Genomic DNA, 20339 nt, shown 5'->3' with positions numbered 1-20339 from the left:
GCAAAAGAAACAACCAACAGAGTGAAAAGGCAACCTACAGAATGAGAGAAAATATTTGTGAACAAAATATCAATGAGGGGTTAATATCCAGAATATATAAAGAACTCCTACAAATCAAAAACAAAACAAATAATCTGATTTTAAAATGGGAAAAAGAGTTGAACAGACATTTCTTTAAAGCAGATATAGAAATGGCCAGCAAGCATACAAAAAGATGCTTAACATCACTAATCATCAGAAAAATGCAAATCAAAATCACAATGAGACATCACCTTCCACCCACTAGGATGGCTACTATCAAAAAAAAAAAAGAAACAAACAGAAAAAATAAATTTTGATAAGAATGTAGAGAAAATGGAACTTTTGTGCACTGTTGGTGGGACTGTAAAATGATATAGCCTCGATAGAAAACAGTATGGAGTTTCCTCAAAAAATTTAAAGTAGAACTACAGTATGATCCAGGAACTCCACTTCTGGATCTATACCCAAAATAATTGAGAATAGGATCTCAAAGAAATATTTGTATACCACATTCACCGCAGCACTATATAAACAATAGCCAAGTTGTAGAAGCCTTAAATATCCATCAATAAGTGAATGAATAAAGAAAATATAGTATATATGCAATGGAATATTATTTAGCCTTAAAAAAGTTAGGAATCCTGCCACATGCTATAGTGTGGATGAAGTTTGAGGACATGGTAAGTGAAGCCAACCTTAAAAAGACATATACTGGATGATTCTACTTATATGAGGAATCTAAATTAATCAAACTCATAGAAATAGATAGTATAATGATGGTTGCCAGGGGCTGAAGGGAGGGGAAATAGGAAGTTGTTGTTTAATGGTTTAAGAGTTTCAGTTGGCTGGGCATGGTGGCTCATGCCTGTAATCCCAGCACTTTGGGAGGCCAGCGCAGGCAGATCATCTGAGGTTGGGAATTCAAGACCAGCCTGACCAACGTGGAGAAACCCATCTCTACTAAAAAAAAAATTACAAAATTAGCTGGGCATGGTGGCCCATGCCTGTAATCCCAGCTACTCAGGAGGTTGAGTTAGGAGAATCACTTGAACCTGGGAGGTGGAGGCTGAGGTGAGCCGAGATTGTGCCATTGCTCTCCAGCCTGGGCAACAAGAGCGAAACTCTGTCTCAAAAAACAAAAAGACTTTCAAGTCATGCAAGATAAAAAAGTGTTAGAGCTATGTTGTACAACAATATGCATGTAGTTAAAAATACTATATTGTACACTTAAACTTGTTAAAAGGGTGACACACTAAAGTTTTTTTGAAACTCTCACTATATGTCAGCACTGAGGCCACAACCATAAAGAAAATGGATAAAGCATCATGGGAGAAAAGCAAGGTAGACAGGGCCATCAGGGCAGAAAGTATTAACAGGTAGGAATATAGAAGCCATTTCAAATAGAACAGCTTGAATAAAGGGGCCAAGTAGGAGACAGACTTGTGGACTGAGGGGACTGTATGCAGTTTACTGTTGGTGGAGCATAATCTAAAGAACCAAATCTTGGCAGGCTGTGTAGGCTATGTAAAGGAGTATAACCTTTATTCCATAGATAACTGGAAACTATTTATCTATTTTTTATTTTTTATTTTTTTAGTCAAGTTCTTGCTCTGTCATCCGGGCTGGAGTGCAGTGGTGTAATCACGGCTCACTGCAGCCTTGAATTCCTGGCCTCAAGCAATCCTCCCTCCTCAGCCTCTGGAGTAACTGGGACTATAGGCATGCAGCACTACACCTGGCTAGTTAAGAAAAAAAAAAATTGTTTTGTAAAGATGAAGTCTCTCTATGTTGCTCAGGCTAGTTTAAAACTCCTGGCCTGAAGTGATCCTCCCACTTTGGCCTCCCAAAGTGCTGGGATTACAGGTGTGAGCCTCTGTGACTAGTCCCAAGATAAGGGAAATGATCATCGTTATTATGAGTACATTAACTAGGCATTCGTGTTTGATACTTCATAATGTAAAACACACTTTCACATTTTTTCCTCTTATTTGGTCCTCCCTAGATGCTACATTTTATGGGTAAGGACAAATGATATTACCCATTTACAGCTAGTGACAGACTCAGAATATGATTCCAGGTCCGTTAACTCTGAATCCCCTGCACAGACACTTGAGAACATGTCACAGTATTTGATGAGCTATGAGTGCTATTCAGATGTGAGCACTCATCACCAATGGGACTTATATCTGTACAGCTTTTCTAATGACATCATAGATTCAGAGAGGCAAAATGATTGCCCAGGGTCATACAGCTAGTGACTGGCAGTTGTTGTCTCCTGATGCTTTATCACATGATTGTTTCCTTCTTCCTGGGTACAACTACTCAGAGAAGATATACTGATTTTGTGTCAGCTGGCTCTTCTGTGCTCTGAGCATCAAGATGGTGGGCTATAAACCATAGTCTAGACCAACTCCATCTGTCCTGTGCTTCTTATCTCCTTATCAAACTAGGGTTTTGATTAAATAGCTTCCCAAATTTCATTTCTTATTGATTCCCCACATGGCTTTAATTTATTGCTAAACTGACTCTTTGGAAATCCCATATTTCCTCTTTCAAGGACACAGAGGAGGGCAGCATAGAATCTTTCCTTTATAAATAAGGTTGCTCCTCTTCTTCATTGTTCCCTGTGCCCCTTAAATGACCTCCATCCATCTATTTTTAGCTGCTATTGATTCTCACTTAACTGTCTTGTTCCTCCTAGATGCTGGAAAACACTTTGACTCTGTAGAAACTAAGTGTATGCCTGCTTCCTCTGATTGAATGTGTAAGCAAACTATAGGTATGTGCAGTATAAATACTCCATCCTACCCCTGGACCCTGGGTTGGTCTCACTAGAAAAGTGGGGTGGGAGTGTAAGTAGGTAAGCTTCCTGTTTAAAAGAGCATTAGACCAGGAGTCAAAAGACTCTGGTACAAGCCCCAATTCCAGCATATCCTAGTAGTATGATTATGTTCCTCTGTGGGCTCAAGTTCCATGTCTGAAAAGAAAAGGGGTGGTAATAGGTGACCCTAACAGCTTTTTAATGTTTCCTTTCACAAATTATGTTTCTGAAATATCTATTGCATAATGTTAATACATTGTAAAATTATAAATAAATGACATTTTGGAAAAGCATCTTATAAATGGAAAAGACTTTCACAGATGCTTATTGTTCTGATGATGCTATAACTGAATTCCTAGGTCTCCACAAACTTCCAGGGACCCAATATCTTCACATTAGGAGACAATTCTAGGTTTCTCCTAATCTTTTTCTGATTTAGCCATGGAGCAAAGCTCCTAGAAAAATAAACTTGATTTGGCAGAAAAAGGAGATCATGTCAGCATTAGCCAAGGGGAATAAGAAGCAAGATTTAGGAAATAAGTTTTGGCATTAGCCAAAAATGAATACAGGTCAAGTTTAGAAAAGTTTCAAAATCACTTCAGTACCTCAGTTGAGAGAAGTGGGCAAAGAAAAGTCTAGAACTGTTGGGAAGAGGGGCAATCTGTATGTGTCTGGGGGAAGGAGAAAGTTTTGGCGTTCACAATCAGCTTTTCTATTCCTCTGTTTTCAGCCTAGCTCCCTTAACTGAGACTGGGATAAATATACTGAATTACAACAACTGGTTCTGAAATTAAAACAAAAACAAAAACAAAACAAAACAAAAAATAAACCCTCTAACTACTGGGATGGCCCTATAAAGGGGCAGAGCCTTAGGAATGAAGGTCTAATACAATTATTATAATTGCTGTTGTTATTATTATTACTTCCTCCATTGCCTACTTTTCTTCATTACATTTCTCTCCAATAAAAACTGTCTTTTCAGTTAAGGCAAACCTGCTTTTGACCCTTTCCAAACACAAACCCCTTCCCTGACACTATCCTTATACATATTCTTTTGCTGCATTAATAGAAATAGAGTGTATAGGATGAAGAAAATGAAGGTTCTGCTTCACCCTTCCCCCAGTGAGTAGGCTTTAGGAGTTTGTTATCTGCATTTGGGCCATACACTGCACCTGCGTCACTGACAAAAAAATCAAGTAAAGGAGTATCAGCATAGAGATGAGTCTGGAGGCCGGTACATTCTGGAAAGAGTAGAAATAATTGAAAAAGTAATAGGTATCCCAAATAGGACTAGGACCAATGGGTGAAAACTTTATAAAGAACTTTCTGAGCATTAGACTTTAGATGGAAAGGAGAGGAGAGGAGAGAAGAGGAGAGGAGGTAGGAACCAGGTGGGCAGAATGGGAACTGAGGGAACAAACCTATTTGATGGATTGTTTTTTCCTCTTGACTCCTCAGTCTGGGGAGAACTTATGATCTCAAGATGAATGCACTATTCTTAGAAGAAAATAAAATTCTAGAATAATTTCTGCAGGTATTGTTATGTGATTAGGGCAAATAGCTTTTTTAAAAAAAGACTATTTAGAAATGGTCTCAGGAGGCTCTGGGCAGGAGCGAACTATAATGCAGTCTCAGGATGATGATCCTGTCATTGGACCATTCTAACTGGACTCAGTCATGGTGAAGTCTATCAGTGGCAGAATCCAAATTCTCTTACCCTACCTGATTTAGCAGAACTGACTGACTGGCACAACACATCTGGAAAGGACTGCGGCAGATCAAAAGGCAGAATGATGCTCCTTTGAGGGAGGATCAAAAGCCAGGATGGTGCTCCATTGAGTTGATGCTCCGTTCCAAACAAGAGCCAAAAACCACACAGCTCTGTAGACATACATTCACCATTCACTGAGTATCTCCTTTCTTTCTTTTTCTTTCTTTCTTTTTCTTTCCTTTTCTTTCTTTTCCTTTCTTTCTTTCCTTCTTTCTTTCTTTCTTTCTCTCTCTCTTTCTTTCTTCTTTTTTTTTTCAAGGTCTCATTCTGTTGCACAGGCTGGAGTACATACATGATCACAGCTCAATGCAGCCTTGACTTCCCGGGGTCCAGTGATCCTCCCACCTCAGCCCCCCAAGTAGCTGATATTACAGCACATACCACCATGGCTGGCAAATTAAATTTTTTGTAGAGATGGTGTCTCCCTATGTTGCCCAGGCTAGTTTTAAACTTCTGGGCTTAAGCGATCCTCCCACCTCAGCCTCCCAAAGTGCTGAGTTACTCCACTCAACCTCATTCCTGCTCTTGATTCTTTTAGCCACTAACTTTGCCATGCATGCTATTGATATTGTCTTTCACTCTATATTATCCTTTACTTCAACTCTTACTTCTCATTTTACATTTGTATAATTAATTATAATAACAATAATAACAGCTATACTTTTAGAATACGTAGCTTGCTCCATGGCTTCTTGTGAGGGATTATATGTATTATATATACATTTCATTTAATTCTTACAGCTATCATATGCCTATGAGTTAGTTATGGTGTTAACTCAGTTTTACAGATGAGGAAACTGAGAACTGAGGCTAGGAGAGGTTTGGTATTTTGCCCCAAATCACTCAAGAAGGAAGTGGTAGAGTCAGTTTAGAAAACATATCATCTCTCTGACTTGAAAGCCCATGCTTTTCTACCTGGGCTATACTGTCACACTAAAAATTGATTTTTTTTCTTAATGATTCTGATGATTTTTATTCTCCTTGTAGGTGACCTTGCCTCCTTGGTCTGCCTTTGATGAAGCCTTAGGTCATACCCTATCAGCAGTACTCCCCAACCTATCACCTCCACCCACAGCCCAGCTTCTCCCACCTTGCAGGCAGCTCTCAGACAACAGGCACTGAAAAGCTAGAAGTTCAAGGAATTCAAAATGTATTTTCTAGAACAAGGAGTTTACCACAGCTGCCCCTTCTGTGGACACATGATGCCTGTCTCAGAGAAGATGCATTCTTGGTTGTTGTCTAACATAGAGGGGATCCAAGAATTTACTTCATTCTAAGAGATCTTTATCTTCTCACCTTACCATAGTGCATTTGTCCCACAGAATTGCTGGTTTTATGAGTGATGAGCAGATTTACTTAAATATATTTATTTAAAGCTATAAAAATAAAATTAATTCAAATCATTGTTCCAAAGAAACCCAGAACAGGGCCGTGCCTGACTTGGCTTCCAAGGAGAGAAAATTATTCGTGATATGTCAGAATCCAGCTCTTACCGGAACCACACATGCATGTAGGCATGCATATACGCAAACGCACACACACAACACACCACCCAAACCTGAAGGTGTTTTCCAAGAAAACCAGATGAAGAGAATCTTCATTACCAGAAGCAGGGAGTGAGTCAGTGCTGGGCAGAACAACTAAGCAGGCAGTCTTAGTAGGAGAAATGCCAGGGCATGTGTAAAAGAAAAGCAGCAAGTTCACCCACGGGGACCCTGGAAATCATTTAATCCAGCACTAACACATATATTCCAGTAATTTTAAATGTTTCACCAATTTAATATTTTAAAACTCATATAATTACTGATCTCTAACTTGGTTAAGAAATTAAATGTATATCATCTCATTTCACATAAATGAGTTTGAAATGAAACAGATAAAGAAGTAAAGAAACTATACAGATGAAGTACTAACTTCCTATCTGTCCAACTTTAATTTTCTTCCTAAATTATATTTTGGTTGAAAGAAATAATTTCTACTCCCAATTCTTGTCACTCTCTGCTGGACCTCTGTCAACATCAAATTTACTATGAAGGACCCAGATATAGATAACACAGTACAGTGGGGGAAAGGTGGAGAAGTATCTTCCTCTCCCTCATTTTTGATACTCTATTTCTATTTATGTTGCAAAGATATTTAATAGTGGGTGCATTAATAGAGGACATTATGGTATGGGAAGAACAAAGTTTAGCCTAGTCTGGTAATGTGCAATTCACAGAGATAAGACAAACAATGGTGAAGGCTTGATCAGGGAAGGGCAGATTGGCCAGTGGGTATTATGAGTTGAGGACTGATTAGAGATTATGCAAAAGTGGTCAGCTGGGAACTTTATTAAGATTTTAACTACCATGTTTACAAATAAGAGAATCCTATAAGTAAGGAAAAACTTTACATGGGTTTTCAGAAAAGGATCAACATAATCTGATTCATGTTTTGAATAGCTCATACTAACACTAGATGGAAAACAGATGTGAAGGGGACAAATTAAAGGTAGGGAAACCAATATGATGACTGGTACAATAATCCATGCAAGAGAATAAACTTCATGAGAGTCATTGGTATTCCCAGTGTATCACTGCTATATACATCTCCAGGACCTAAAATATAGAATATACTCAATAAATAGCTATTAAACAAAAAGTGGTTTATGTTCAAGTGAAAAGTGTAAGATGGGGAGAGATTGGCTAGTGGTCATAGTGGTGACATTCATCCATAGGTTTCCAGATAACTCTCTTTCCAGGTCATTGTCCAGATTGTGCCAGCTAGCTGCCTAGATTGAGCTCCTTTTCATTGAGTATTTATTATTTTCAGGCCCCATTCTTAGCATCATTGTACAAACATGATCTCCTTTCATCTATTTTTTAAAAGTCTCTAAGGATTAAATATTGTTATTTCTCAGGTTATACGTGAACAAAGCAAAGTATCTCCCTTAGGTCATGCAGCTACTAAGTTATACCAGGATTTGATCACAAGACTGACTCTTAAGCTTCTGATTGCTCCACTATAGTCAGAAGTGTGGGTGTCACTTGCATAATTAAACAGGAAATTTTACGTATCATATTTCCATACACATTGTGAAGAGGTTTCTGTCTCACAGTCTCCACAAACAATAGCAGCACAATATGAACACTGTGCAAATGTATTTTTAATAAACTGCCTCAAAATTTGCTATATGCCTTAATAAGCTTTTGTAATCTCAGGAGGCCTTATTAGATAAAGATGTTTTAGAAAATCCCCCATCCCTAACTATTTGAAAATGCGTTAATCATTTTAAATCTCCCCAACCCCTTGCCAACCCCCAACAGCCACAGGCAAAAAGTCATATTGTTTGGCTTAATGAAAATAAATGTTGCCCCTTCCCTTATAAAATATCTTTATATGAACTTACACAAATACTGAACACAAGGTGAGCCCTGAAAATCTTCTAAACAAATAATAAACCCAACTTAGCCCTGCTGCGAGTCCTATGTGGTTATAATTCTACCCTTTCCTTTGCTCTAGCTAAGTTATTTGAAAGTATATTACTTTTTCACCCTGGATATGCTATTTTATGTACCTTTGTTTTTAATATGACCATGGAAATAGCAGCATAATATTCTTTTCCTTCCTGATGTTGCCCTCTCCTCTTTAGAAAATGAATTTTCCACCTATCACTTAGAAGTACCCTGCTGAATGGGTGTCCTGCTTAGTGCCCAAGTCCGTCCCCAGCATGCAGGCAAGATGTCTCTCAGGGATAGAAAAACAACATTCCATCACATCCATGTAATTGCTTTTAAAATGCCCATTGCTTTTATTAGTAGCTGTTCCATTGCTGTCATAGGATAATCATAGTTTCTTTGAAATGTCTCTCTTATTTTTCATTTATGTGTTCAGAAAATATTTCAATTACACAAACATGCAGTTGATTTAGAAAGACAGTTCTCATTCATCCACAACCAACCCACAATTTCAGAATTTTTAGTAATTGAGTGAAAGAATAAAGTTTGCTTCCAACAAAAGGCATAAGAAATACAAAGAGTATGAGGAAAACACTAGTTTTGTCAACAGGATCACAACAACCCTGAACTTATGGTTCTTCATGTGTAAAATAGGGATAACAATCTTATAGGGTTTTTATGAAAATTAAATATTATATGTGAAAATGCAGGCACAGTTCTTGGTAACTAAAAAAATACCTCAACAAACAGTAGTAATACTGGTAGTAGTGGTTGTTACTGTTGTTGTTTCAAGATAAACATTAAACCTTCATTCTTTATTTATCACATTTTTTTGAACATATGTCACACAGTCCCCCTTGGAAGAAGCTGTCAGTGTAGTAGGGCAGACAGACAAGTAGGTAGTTAACTACTATGCAATTTAATAACTCTTATTATAATAGAGGCATATAAGAACTGCTATAAACACAGATGTAAGAATTTAAATAATAACATATTTATTTAGCATTTTCTTGCTTTATCATTTTCAAATCACACAACAACCATTTGAAGTAGGTTTAAACTACCAGTTTAATAGATAATCATCATCACCACCCTGGCAGCTACCATTTGCTACACGACTATTGTGTCAGGCCATGAACTAGAAGCTTTACATGTATTATCACATGTGATGTCACTCAATCATCACAAAAACCCTGCAAAGTAGCTACTCTGATCCTGATTTTACAGAGGGTGAAACTAAGATTCAATGAATTTTAGTGACTTCCCCAATCATACAACTAGTGAGTGATGCAGTCTGGATATGGAAACAAATCTGTCTGTCTCCATGTCACGGTATTTCCTCTATTCACAGTTGAGTCACAGATACAAACCAGCTCAGAGAAAATTACACTGGCAAGAAGAAGAAATTTTCTCTCATATTTTCTAAATATCCATCTTGAATAAATAACGTGTAAAAGAGGATGACAATTAGTACCCTGATCACTAGACTAGATATGAATCTTATCCTTCCAATTTATCCCATTAGTTGCAATTCAACAAAGCTACGGCATATAAAAATACTAGTTTCACAAATAAGTGGCCATTGAATAAGCTATTACACCAGCTCAGATAGTCTATGATTGAGTCTGAACACTGACGTTATCAATTCTGGCATTCTATCTTCCAGAAATTATATTTGCCACCTAGAATATAGATTAGATAACTTTCAGATGGCTTCCAAATGAAACCAAATGTTTAAACAAGCTGCTAACCCTCAGACATGAAAGCTAAAAGTGTTAAGGAAAACCTTTAATTATATTACTGCAAACCAAACCAAGGCAAGAACAAATTTCATTATAGGAAACTGGTAGTTCAGAGGTAGTCTGCAATACTCTCTCAGATCACTGATGACCACACCCTTGCTTCTGCCAAATGTTGTCCCCCTGAGGTAACAATTAAGTTATTTAATTTGGCCCTGTATAGAGTTGTGTAGTCTATCATGCTGCTTTTAGTCCTTGGTAGCTAGGAAACTTATAATTGAGTTTTCTATTAATTAACAGCATCTAGGTTAATTGTAAGGTTAGCATGTTTACCTTTTCCGTCCTTTATGCATGTTAAATAATAGGACTCCATTTTTAAAACAAGTAATAGCAAAAGCATTTATTTTTATTTATTATTGAATTATTTTATAAAATAAAGAACAGTCTGATTTTTCCACATACGGAATTTATCATCAGTGTTTGAATTTCATTTATTCTTTTAAACAATATTTACTATATACTTACAAAGGACTATGGCTTTGACTATGCTGAACACTGTCCCTTTCCTTCAATGGTGGAGAAGGGTAAATAGATAAAACACAATATGACAATTACTACTAGTACTATAATATGATAATTACTAAAATTATTTGTGAGCTGCACAGAATGGAGAACAAATTCATCCTTTCACATCTACATTTATCTTAGGCTTACCTTTCTTGATTAGCAGAGATATTGACTGCTGGATCAATGTGGCATTTTGAAGTATATCTGATATAGTTTGAATATACATCCCTGCCAAATCTTGTGGTGAATTATAATCCTCAGTGTTGGAGGTGGGGCCTGGTGGGAGATGTTTGGGTCATGGAGGCAGATCCCTCATGGCTTGGTGCTGTCTTAGTGATACTGAGTGTGTTCTCATGAGATATGCCTGTTTGAAAGTGTGTGACACCTCCCCCCACCCTTGCTCCTATTTCCGCCATGTGAGACGCTTGCTCCTCATTTGCCTACTGCCATGATTACAGGCTTCCTTAGGCCTCCCCAGACAGTTGCTGGTGCTATGCTTCCTGTACAGCTGGCAGAATTGTGAGCCAATTAAAACTCTTTTCTTTATAAATTAGCCACCTTCAGATATTTCTTTATAACAATGCAAAAACAGCCTAATATAATATACAAGAAACTCAAGCTCCTTGGTGCTCTGAGTGAATTAAGAGGTTTGAGATCCGGGCAGGCCAGCTTATATACTTCCTTAGGAAGATTTCTCTGTCTCCTGCAATCCATAGGGATCTCTCTAGCTCTGCATCCTGAGGTATTCTCTCCAGACCAGACACAAATGACTCTGAGTATTTGATGCAGCCCACCATAGCAGACAGTTCCTGTGGCCCCCCAACCTGGGTATAAGCCATTAAGAGCTTAAGTTTAATTTACTTTGTATGCCAAGCACCTCTCTTCAAGCTTAAAATTTAAATCAGTTTAGCAATAATTTATTAAGCTCCTACTTTTTCCTGGAAGCACAGTAATAAAGCTCCCTATCCAGAGTTCAAGACTAGCAGGAGAGACAGACACATAAACAGAGTTAGAACTGTGTATAATGGTAGTAGGGTATGTCTAGGGTGTCTAGCCCATGGTAGGTAGGGCTTATAATTTATTTGGGAAATAATTTTAGTAATGCTAGGCAATTCAGAATAGTAAGAAACAAAGACTGGAAGAAAAAGGTTGGGAAATAACCCAGTAACCTACTTAACATCCAGTACACGATGCACAAAAATGGGGCTGGTGTAATTGGAGCAGAATTTTGTCCCAAGCATCCTATGTGGTAAACAATTTGCATGGATATGGGATCCAAGTCTGAGGCTAAATAAAAGAAGGTGGTAAAGATTCTGGGAGACCAGTTCTTTCACGGCAGTACAGAGAGAGAATTCTGCCTCTCCAGGGGTGGGACTGACTGTGGCAGGTTTATCAGAACTCTAGCTCAACATGTTGAGATCCAGACTTGAGCACCAGTCTTATCCAGTCCTGTGGAAAATTGTAATGCTAAACAATAAAACTGAGGCACAAGTCAAGTTGCTTGTGGTACAGAAAGGCTCTCCATGACCATGCAAATTGCTTAGTTCCCCCACTTATCCTTATATCCAGACACATTGGAGACTATGTTTATAGCAGAAGACTAATTTTACACACCATCTGCTGGTAGACTGAGACTAGTAATAAGCCTCCTGTTTAGAAAAAAGATTGAAATGTAGTCTTGACCTGAAAACCTTGAGATTGAAGCAGTGGGTAAGGGATAAAGGGAGTATCAAGTATATTTGTTGCTGAAACATTTTTGAAAGTTGGGAAAAGCAATTCTCCGTCTCTTTCTTATGAAGACAAAGGGAAGTTATTCTCATTTGTCTGAAGTTATCAGCAGAGACACCATCATTCACTGCCATTTTAAAATTTGAGGGTCATGAAACAGTTGTGATAGAAACTTGAGAAAGTAAAAAATCTCACTCCATTTTTCTCCACTGAAATTCTCTCATCTTCTACTTATATGTAGATTCATGATTTTTTTTGTCTCTCAGGAGAGCCACAAGGAACCTGTCAGAAATATTCCAGCATATGCAAATCCTAACTAGACAGACAAAAATAATCTTTGTTCTGTTCCTCATGTGCTCTGTGGGAGTTTTGCCTTGTTTGCATGATTGATCAGTTTGCATACTACTTTTAAAAATCATTTTTCAAATGCAGACACAAAGCTGAAATTAAGAGGAGTATCTAGGGCTGGGCTGAATGTAAGGGCACCAAATCTAGAATAAGTCCTTTTAGTTACTTATGAATATTCCTCCTGCACATATCAGATGATCACTCCTCAAAGATGAAATGAATGGTAAACAGCCTCTGTTTTTTTGCTGATTGATTAGCAGTACTCCTATGTCTAAATATGCTGGAGGTTATGTAAACTGCCAAAGACCTGCCAGAATTCCTATACATTCTCAGGGTTCACTTCTCTTTTTTCTCAAGAGTTCACGATGTTTCTGATCTTCCTTGCTAGCCAGTTTCTGTACTCTTTTTCACGTTCTCTTCCCATATCAAACTTTAACAAAGAACCTCCATCACTGTGGATTCTTCAGACAGGTGCCCCTCTTTGCACAAGTCTGGACACAATATGCTGGGTTACAATTCCTCTTCTCTATCTTCACCTCGACCGCGTTTGCTCAAGCTTCATCATCCCTTTCTTGTATTACTGAAGTAGTCCTCTAATTTGCCTTCCTGTGGTCATTATCCTTCCATCTCCCTCTTTCCCCCAATTTTTTCCTCCTCCCATTCCAAAAGTGTTGATTACTCCATTGATAGTGACATAATATATTATTATCCCTCATTTATCATGAGGAAACTAGAATTCAGGGAGCTCTCATAATTTGCTCAAGGCCACATGGCTAGTAGATACAGTATAAAACATCTGAGATCTGCAAGCATATACTGACTTCCGTTACTTTGCCAGTATCAATTATAGGTTCTGGAAGCACAAATATGACTTAAGATATCTGATCATATCTAACTCTGAGAACCCCACCATGGAGGAGACGCTCATACTAACAGTAAATTACAGTACAATCTGGAAAGTGCAAGGCTAAGTGGCAATGTCAGGGTTTGAACTTAAGTCTCTCCCAGTTAGACCACTGGTTGCCAATCTCTGCAAAGACAAAAGCTTTTATTATTTAATTCTATTCATTTTTTTCTAATTTCAACTTTTAGACTCAGAGGGTTACAGGTGCAGGTTTGCTACATGGGTATATGCTAAGGTTTGGGATATGAATGATCCTAACACACAAATAGCAAGTTTAGTACCCAAAAGTTAGTTTTCAACCCTTTCCCCACCCTCCTTCCCGTCTCTATTAGTCCCCAGTGTCTACTGTTGCCATCTTTATGTCCATGAGAACCCAATGTTTAGCTCCCACTTATAAGTGAGAACATACAGTATTTAGGTCTCTGTTCCTATATTAATTTGCTTGGGATAATGGCCTCCAGCCGCAACCATGTTGCTGCACAGGGCATGTGTTTGCTCTTTTTTATGGCTGTGTAGTATTCCATAGTATATATTTCCATAGTATATATATATCACATTTTCTAGATAAAGGGCTTTTAAGTGTTTCCTCAAGTTTCTCATAATATTATTTGTATTTTTATTCAACTAAGAACAAAACAATGGCAAAAAGTTACAATTAAGTCAGTAAGGCTTTCAAATGAATTTATATTTTATTAATAACAATACTATCAATGTCCATTTGAATCCACATCTTTGTGAGATATACTATCGTTTCAGTGTAACAGAGAGTGAGTGCCCAGCCATGTATGAATTTGGGACCCACTTGCAATAACCGTATGGCTCCCCCTCGGTCCTTTGCCCATTCACTGGGAATTAATGCCAGCCTTGCAACCTCTTCTCATACAAAATACCTCCTAACAGGGTTCTGCACTGTTGACAACTAGAGAGCCAGGATGTAACATGCTTATGTAGAAGTCAAGCAAGCATGTGCCCCTATTAGACCTTGGAGAGATAAAACCTTCAATTTCTCCTTTAACCCATCTAGACATCCATACACAGAAAACAAAGTAGAGAGAGAGAGAACTACTATTTCTTGGTGGCTGCTCTGTGCTAGTCATGTAATTTATAATCTAAGTTATATCAAGTCTGGTGTTTAAAACCTTTTAGCAGAATCTTCCCTCCTCCTATTTAGCCTAAGTTCTGAGCTTTCCCTTCCTCCACCCCCATTTACGTTTTTCTTTCTTATTTTTCCCAAACATAATTTGCTCTTTTACATTTCAATGCCTTTGCTAAAGCTATTATTTTGTCTGGAAAATGCATGACCAGTTCCCATTTTCTTTTTATCTTGCTTAACTCTTTCACACTTTAAGATTCAATTCCTTTTTGAAACCATCATAATCTACATAAAAAGTTGTTCTCTCTCTGATCTATGCACCCACCTTACACTTGCTCTGTCCTTCTTATAGCACTGAGCACATTATATGATATTCACTTGTTTACATGTATCTTAATCACTGGCCTATGCTCTTTTTGTGGCTGAGTGCATCTCATTTTTCTTGAATTGCCAGTGTGTAAGATTGTGCCTGGAACATAATACACACTCAATAAAAGATGGTTGAATGAGTGAATAAACAAATGTCTTCATAATCTTTGGCTGCATCTGTCAACATTGATAGAATCTTTTCTGAAACTTCCTGCTTTAAGTCTGGAGAATGAATTATGACTTTTGTCCTGTTATTTGTCATTTTCTAACCTATTCATCTGTTGATGATCATAAAAGTCTAGGATATTAGTGTGGGAAGAGATCTTAAAGGCCCTCTAATCCAATCTTCCTACCAGGGCAAAATCCCCTTTCTGTGATCAGAAGTCATTCATTCTCTGATGAACAGAGTTGATTGCCTTATAAGGGAATTCAATCCTTCTTTAGTGATATTATTAGGAATGTCAAACTGCATCTATAATTTCTCCCTACTGATTCTGTTTCTGCTCTTGAGACTATACTATTTACATGTATTTTCATCTTCATGTCATCCTTTCACCTATCTGATAACAGATTGAGAAACTAAGGAGTCACTTGTGCAAGGCATTCTGGGACCTCAGAAACCCACCCTGGTTTCTGGGGTCAAGCTAAAAGGAGGCAGATTGAGCTTTAGAGGCAGCTGGCAAGAGCAGTCAAGTGTTTAGTGACCAAGACATTGGCAAATGTGGGCTTAACCCTGGAAGGCACCAAGATTCCAGGAGATAGAAAACAACAGATACAGCCTAGCTGAAAGAAGGGGAGATAGCATAGGCAAAAACAATGATGCTATCAAAAGCAGTCCAGTAATCTAAGAGGATAAAGTGCAAGAGGGTACATAGAGTAGTGAATGTAAGACTGGAGAAGTAGTCAGAAAATGGAATCTCAGAGAAGTGAAGTAACTTATCCAAAGTTACATAGCTGGATAGGGGAGGAAGTTGGCTCTAGCAAAAGTCTTTTGGGTGCAAGTCATTTTTGCTAGTTAAGTAGTCTTTATATTGTCTCACAACACCCTGTTAGCTCACCCCTCAGTACCAGTCATAAAATGATTATTCAAAAATAACTCACTAGATTAAGTTTAACTGTCTCACTAGAACCTTTGCATTGCAGTAGCCCCTCTGATATGGTTTGGCTATGTCCCCACCCAAATCTCATCTTGAATTGTAGCTCCCATAATTCCCACGTGTCATGGGAGGGACACAGTGGGAGGTAACTGAATCATTGGGGCAGGTCTTTCCCATACCATTCTCATGACAGGGAATAAGTCTCACAAGATCTGATGGTTTTATAAAGAGGAGTTCCCTGCACAAGCTCTCTCTTGCCTGCCACCATGTAAGCTGTGCCTTTCACCTTCTGCCATGATTGTGAGGCCTCCCTAGCCATGTGGAACTGTGAGTCCATTAAACCTCTTTTACTTTATAAATTACCCAGTCTCGAGTATGTCTCTATCAGCAGCATTGGAATGGACTAATACACCCTCCATGGCTCCCATGGCTGGCTCCTAAAACAGGTTTATACCATAAGGGCACTTAGATCACAGTTTCCAGATCAGAAGCCCATCCAGTACTACTGTATACTCCCTTTTCTATGATGCACAGGATTGTCACCCATCATGGGACAACACATTCTTCTTTAAATATGTCAGTTTACTGTTAGTCTTATGGATCTGGAAGCATCTTTAAAGGTAGTTTGCATATGTCTCCCCAGTGAGTTTTAAGTTTAACTTCAGGAAAATCTAATATCCATTGTTCTATTCTTATTAGGAGATGCCTCATTTTTCTCCTTTTATAATACCAATACAATTATCAGTCTTTTCTTTTGAAAGAAAATATCTGAGTTTTGCCACAGTTTCACCCCATATCATGATATTCATGAAAGCAGCCGAAAAGTGACAAAAAATTTATACTATATGGTGCAACCTATTTAAGATAATGCATGACACACATAAGGCTGACATGGACAAATGATTCCTATATTGTTACTGTAGGCAAAGGATTCAATACAGACATAAAAGAAAACCTCCCATCATATAGCAATGTCCAAAGTCCCTAAATAAATAGAATATTTGCTGGCCTGAGAAAAGCTTATAGATGTGACCATATTGAAAGAGCAGTTAATTTCTAAGCAATGTGTTTAACTCACTTCTTGTTCATTACTTTCTTGGAAAATCAGCAGAAAAGTTTCGTTGTCAGAGATTCCAGAAATGCTCCTTTGACATAGTGCTAAGCAAGACATTTGGGTTGCTTTCCATTAGTCAATCTAACAACACTCCCTCACTTTTCTCTGAAATCCTTTGCAACCATTTATTTTTGTTTAGGTAATAAACAAAAGGAATCTTGTCTCATAATCTAAGGGTAGCTTCAAAACATTTTAGTTTTTGTTTTTTTTTCTTTTCATATGGACAGAGATAACCTGTGTAAAGCATGGCTAAGTATCTGGCCCACAGATAGCTATTAACATTCATTGGCTGTATTTTAAAATAAACCACAAAAAGTTCAACTTGATTACAATGTCTCAGATACATTCTCAAATAGCTACAGATTTTTGTCTTACTGTCCAGAACTCATTGTTCTCAGGGCTAAAATGAATTGGAACTTGGAAACTAAACATGATGAATCTCTTAATAATTGAATTATACTTCCTTTTTCCCTGTTGCTTTTGCAGGTCACTGTTTTTCCTGTGTGATAAGTTCTGTGTAAAATTGTTCCCCTGTTCAGGTTCTTTCCATCAGTATGTAGTGGAATGAACATGATCCTTGTCATCATGAAGACTTGCTTTGAATCCTGGCTATGCCACTTACCATCTACATTGCTTTGGGTAATTTCCTTAACCTCTTTGAGATTCACGTTCTTCCTTGGTAAAAGGAGAATATCTGTCTTTAAAAATTATAGAAAAGATTTGATTATAAGACATCTATGATAGAGCTTAATATAATTCTTGGCATATAATATATGCTTAATAAATATTACTTTTTCTTCCCTTTTTCCACCTATTGCCCACCACAACATCCAGTGGTGGTTCTCAGAAGAGAGTCAACTACTCTGCTCTGAGCAGATCTTGTCAGCATGTCTGGTGCTTTAGGACCCAAAGAATCTCTTTACTCTGCAGTTCTCAGAGAGACCAGTTTTTGAAGCCACAAAGATATAGGTTTGCATCTCAGTTCCCTCACTTCCAAGCTGAGTGTGAACTCAAGAAAACCCCTAAACTTTCAGAGGCTCTGCTTCTTCATCTTTAAATAAAAACATTACCTATGCCATAGGTTTGCTGTGCTATGAAGATTAATGCAGGAAAAGCATGGAATGGAGATCTTGACCATCATAAACAGTCAAACTGTAACTTTTTCACTTAATTATTAAGAATTCATGAGGGTTCCTTTGTCTGCCCAGTCTAAGCTAAATATAGTGGGCAGAAATTTAAAAGAACGCAACCAAAAACCTATTTCCTGGTCTCCAATAGCTCACAATCAGAAATAAGGTGCTCAGTAAATTAAAGCTAAAGAAAACTTAGGGAAGTATCTAGAAATGCATTTAGAGGTATCTCCTCACAGTGCATTTAGTTTTAACGGGATTCCATTGTGCTATATGGCATAAAGGGCAAACATCTTGGCTTTGTGAAAGATTTTTGTTTCAAAAAAAACAAAAGAATCAATCAAATCTAAGCATTATAGCAGAGTCTTAAAGGTCATCTCTAACTCCCTGAGATTATAGGATCCCCACTTCAACATCCTCTAGAGGAGACAGAGTGCTCAATGCCTTCAGAGGCACTGAAGTCCTCACTGACAGCTTCTGATTGCTGGAAAGTACAAGCTCACATGGAACTACAAGATAGTACTCTCCATATTTCATTTATTTAAGTGGCTTCCTCATCCCTAAGAAAGTTCTTTGAAAGGGAAGATTAAATTTCTTCAAAAGATAAAACTAAAATGCAGAATTTACAAAGGAGAATGCACTATCAATAGCCATGAACTTCTCTTGCATAATATTCCCTTGCATCGCATTTCACCGTTTACAAACCATATTGTTATCTACTGTCTTATTGATGATCCTCAGAGAAACCGTGTGAGGAAAGTATCTTCACTATTTAAAAATTTATTTTTTTCACATTTTATTTTTTCTTTGAAAGAGAATTTTGTCTTACAGTCAACACAGTATTTCCTTTTGTCCTGAAAAGTTGATAGATCAATATAAACCTCATTAAATTATTGTATACTGGACATACCTTAGCATAAAAACCTATACACTTTTTAATTTTTAGAGACACTGGAAGCTAAAACACAGAAAAAGTGTTTAACCCAATGACCCAGAGCAAGTGAGTGGAAGAATCAGGGCTGGAATACCTACTTCTGCATAGCATTCTTTTTTACCATTCAGCTCTGGTTCAGGGTTAGCAGGCAAGATTGCTCTTACTAACGGAAGGGCCTAATTCCTAATTAGGGCCTGTCTGAATCATTTAATTGCAAGAACCATTCTATCAACCAAAAATATCACTTGACCTATTATTCTGTTCATTCTATGGTCTGAAATTTCCATCTATGGCCTTTCTATCTGTCTATATAAGCAATCCCCGATATAATACCCATATTATATGTCTTTATGTATGTACTATAATTTTATGCCCCACCTTATTCCACAAAGCATTTTAGGTGACTTAAAGAAATGTAAACCATAAAATTGTAAAACCAAAGAATACAACTTAAAAATAAAAAAGCAAGATTAGAAAAACAGGTCAAAACTAGAGGCAGGGAAAATAGAGCACAATCAGAAAGGCCATGGGGCCTATACAGAAGATATTCTTAGGTCATGAACTTGGCCACAGATTTCCTGAAACTTATAACAAAAATAAAGACTTATTCTGTGGATATGCATGTTCTGCATATAAAATTTACTTAAACTCATCTAATAAAGCAAAATTTATTCCCTAAAATGAGCTCATGTGGCTCTTCATATAGGGAAATTGATAGATGCCATGGCCAGTGATATCAGTGAAGTTCCTAAGAGGAAATACATGAACATTTTTTTAAGATTGTTTTTTCTGGTTTCCCTAGATAAAACATTAAAACAAATCCTGTGAAAGCCAACTGTACATTAGACAAAATCATCCAAAACAATCTTGTCCAAATGCATGGCTTCCTTACGATAAATCTTTATTTTGTAATAATTCATATAATTTAAATGTAATAAATGGACTGCTCATTCTCTAAATAACCATCCAAAAGTACCATTTAACAAAGTAGCTCATTTTGTTAATAAGTAGATAATACTGAACCCAGAGCATAGTTTTTGGCAAGGGTCTAGAGTACAGACATGGTGTTTTTTTTATTTGAGGGAAGACCTATATCCTCAAACAAGTGTGGCTGAGCTCCATAGACAGTGAGAAGCCTAAAAAAGCTCACCTGTCAGAGAGAACATCCCATATCCATGTGGAGAGCCTTTTAATAGTGAGAACTTATGGCAGGATCTAGTAGTCACATTTGGCTGCTATTGATCTTTAATATATTGTATATTACTT

At 37.5% G+C, this 20339-nt stretch overlaps 1 protein-coding gene and 1 long non-coding RNA gene across 9 annotated transcripts in view; both read right to left on the bottom strand.

The window, feature by feature from the left end:
- Window positions 1-20339, bottom strand: part of LOC101147269 (AGBL carboxypeptidase 4) — a 1515476-nt gene that overhangs the window by 686878 nt on the left and 808259 nt on the right. The gene's annotated exons all lie outside the window — the stretch shown is intronic.
- The window catches only part of LOC129524051 (uncharacterized), a 45687-nt gene that overhangs the window by 22759 nt on the left and 2589 nt on the right, over window positions 1-20339 (bottom strand). Inside the window, exon 2 of the long non-coding RNA XR_008667697.2 lies at window positions 17632-17707. This is a non-coding gene — a long non-coding RNA (uncharacterized lncRNA). The remainder of the gene's footprint in view (window positions 1-17631; window positions 17708-20339) is intronic.

The sequence above is a fragment of the Gorilla gorilla genome, chromosome 1, assembly GCF_029281585.2.
Source record: "Gorilla gorilla gorilla isolate KB3781 chromosome 1, NHGRI_mGorGor1-v2.1_pri, whole genome shotgun sequence".
NCBI classification, from domain to species: Eukaryota; Metazoa; Chordata; class Mammalia; order Primates; family Hominidae; genus Gorilla; species Gorilla gorilla.
Note: the sequence above shows the minus strand (reverse complement) of the source record. Positions and strands in the feature narration are given on the sequence as shown.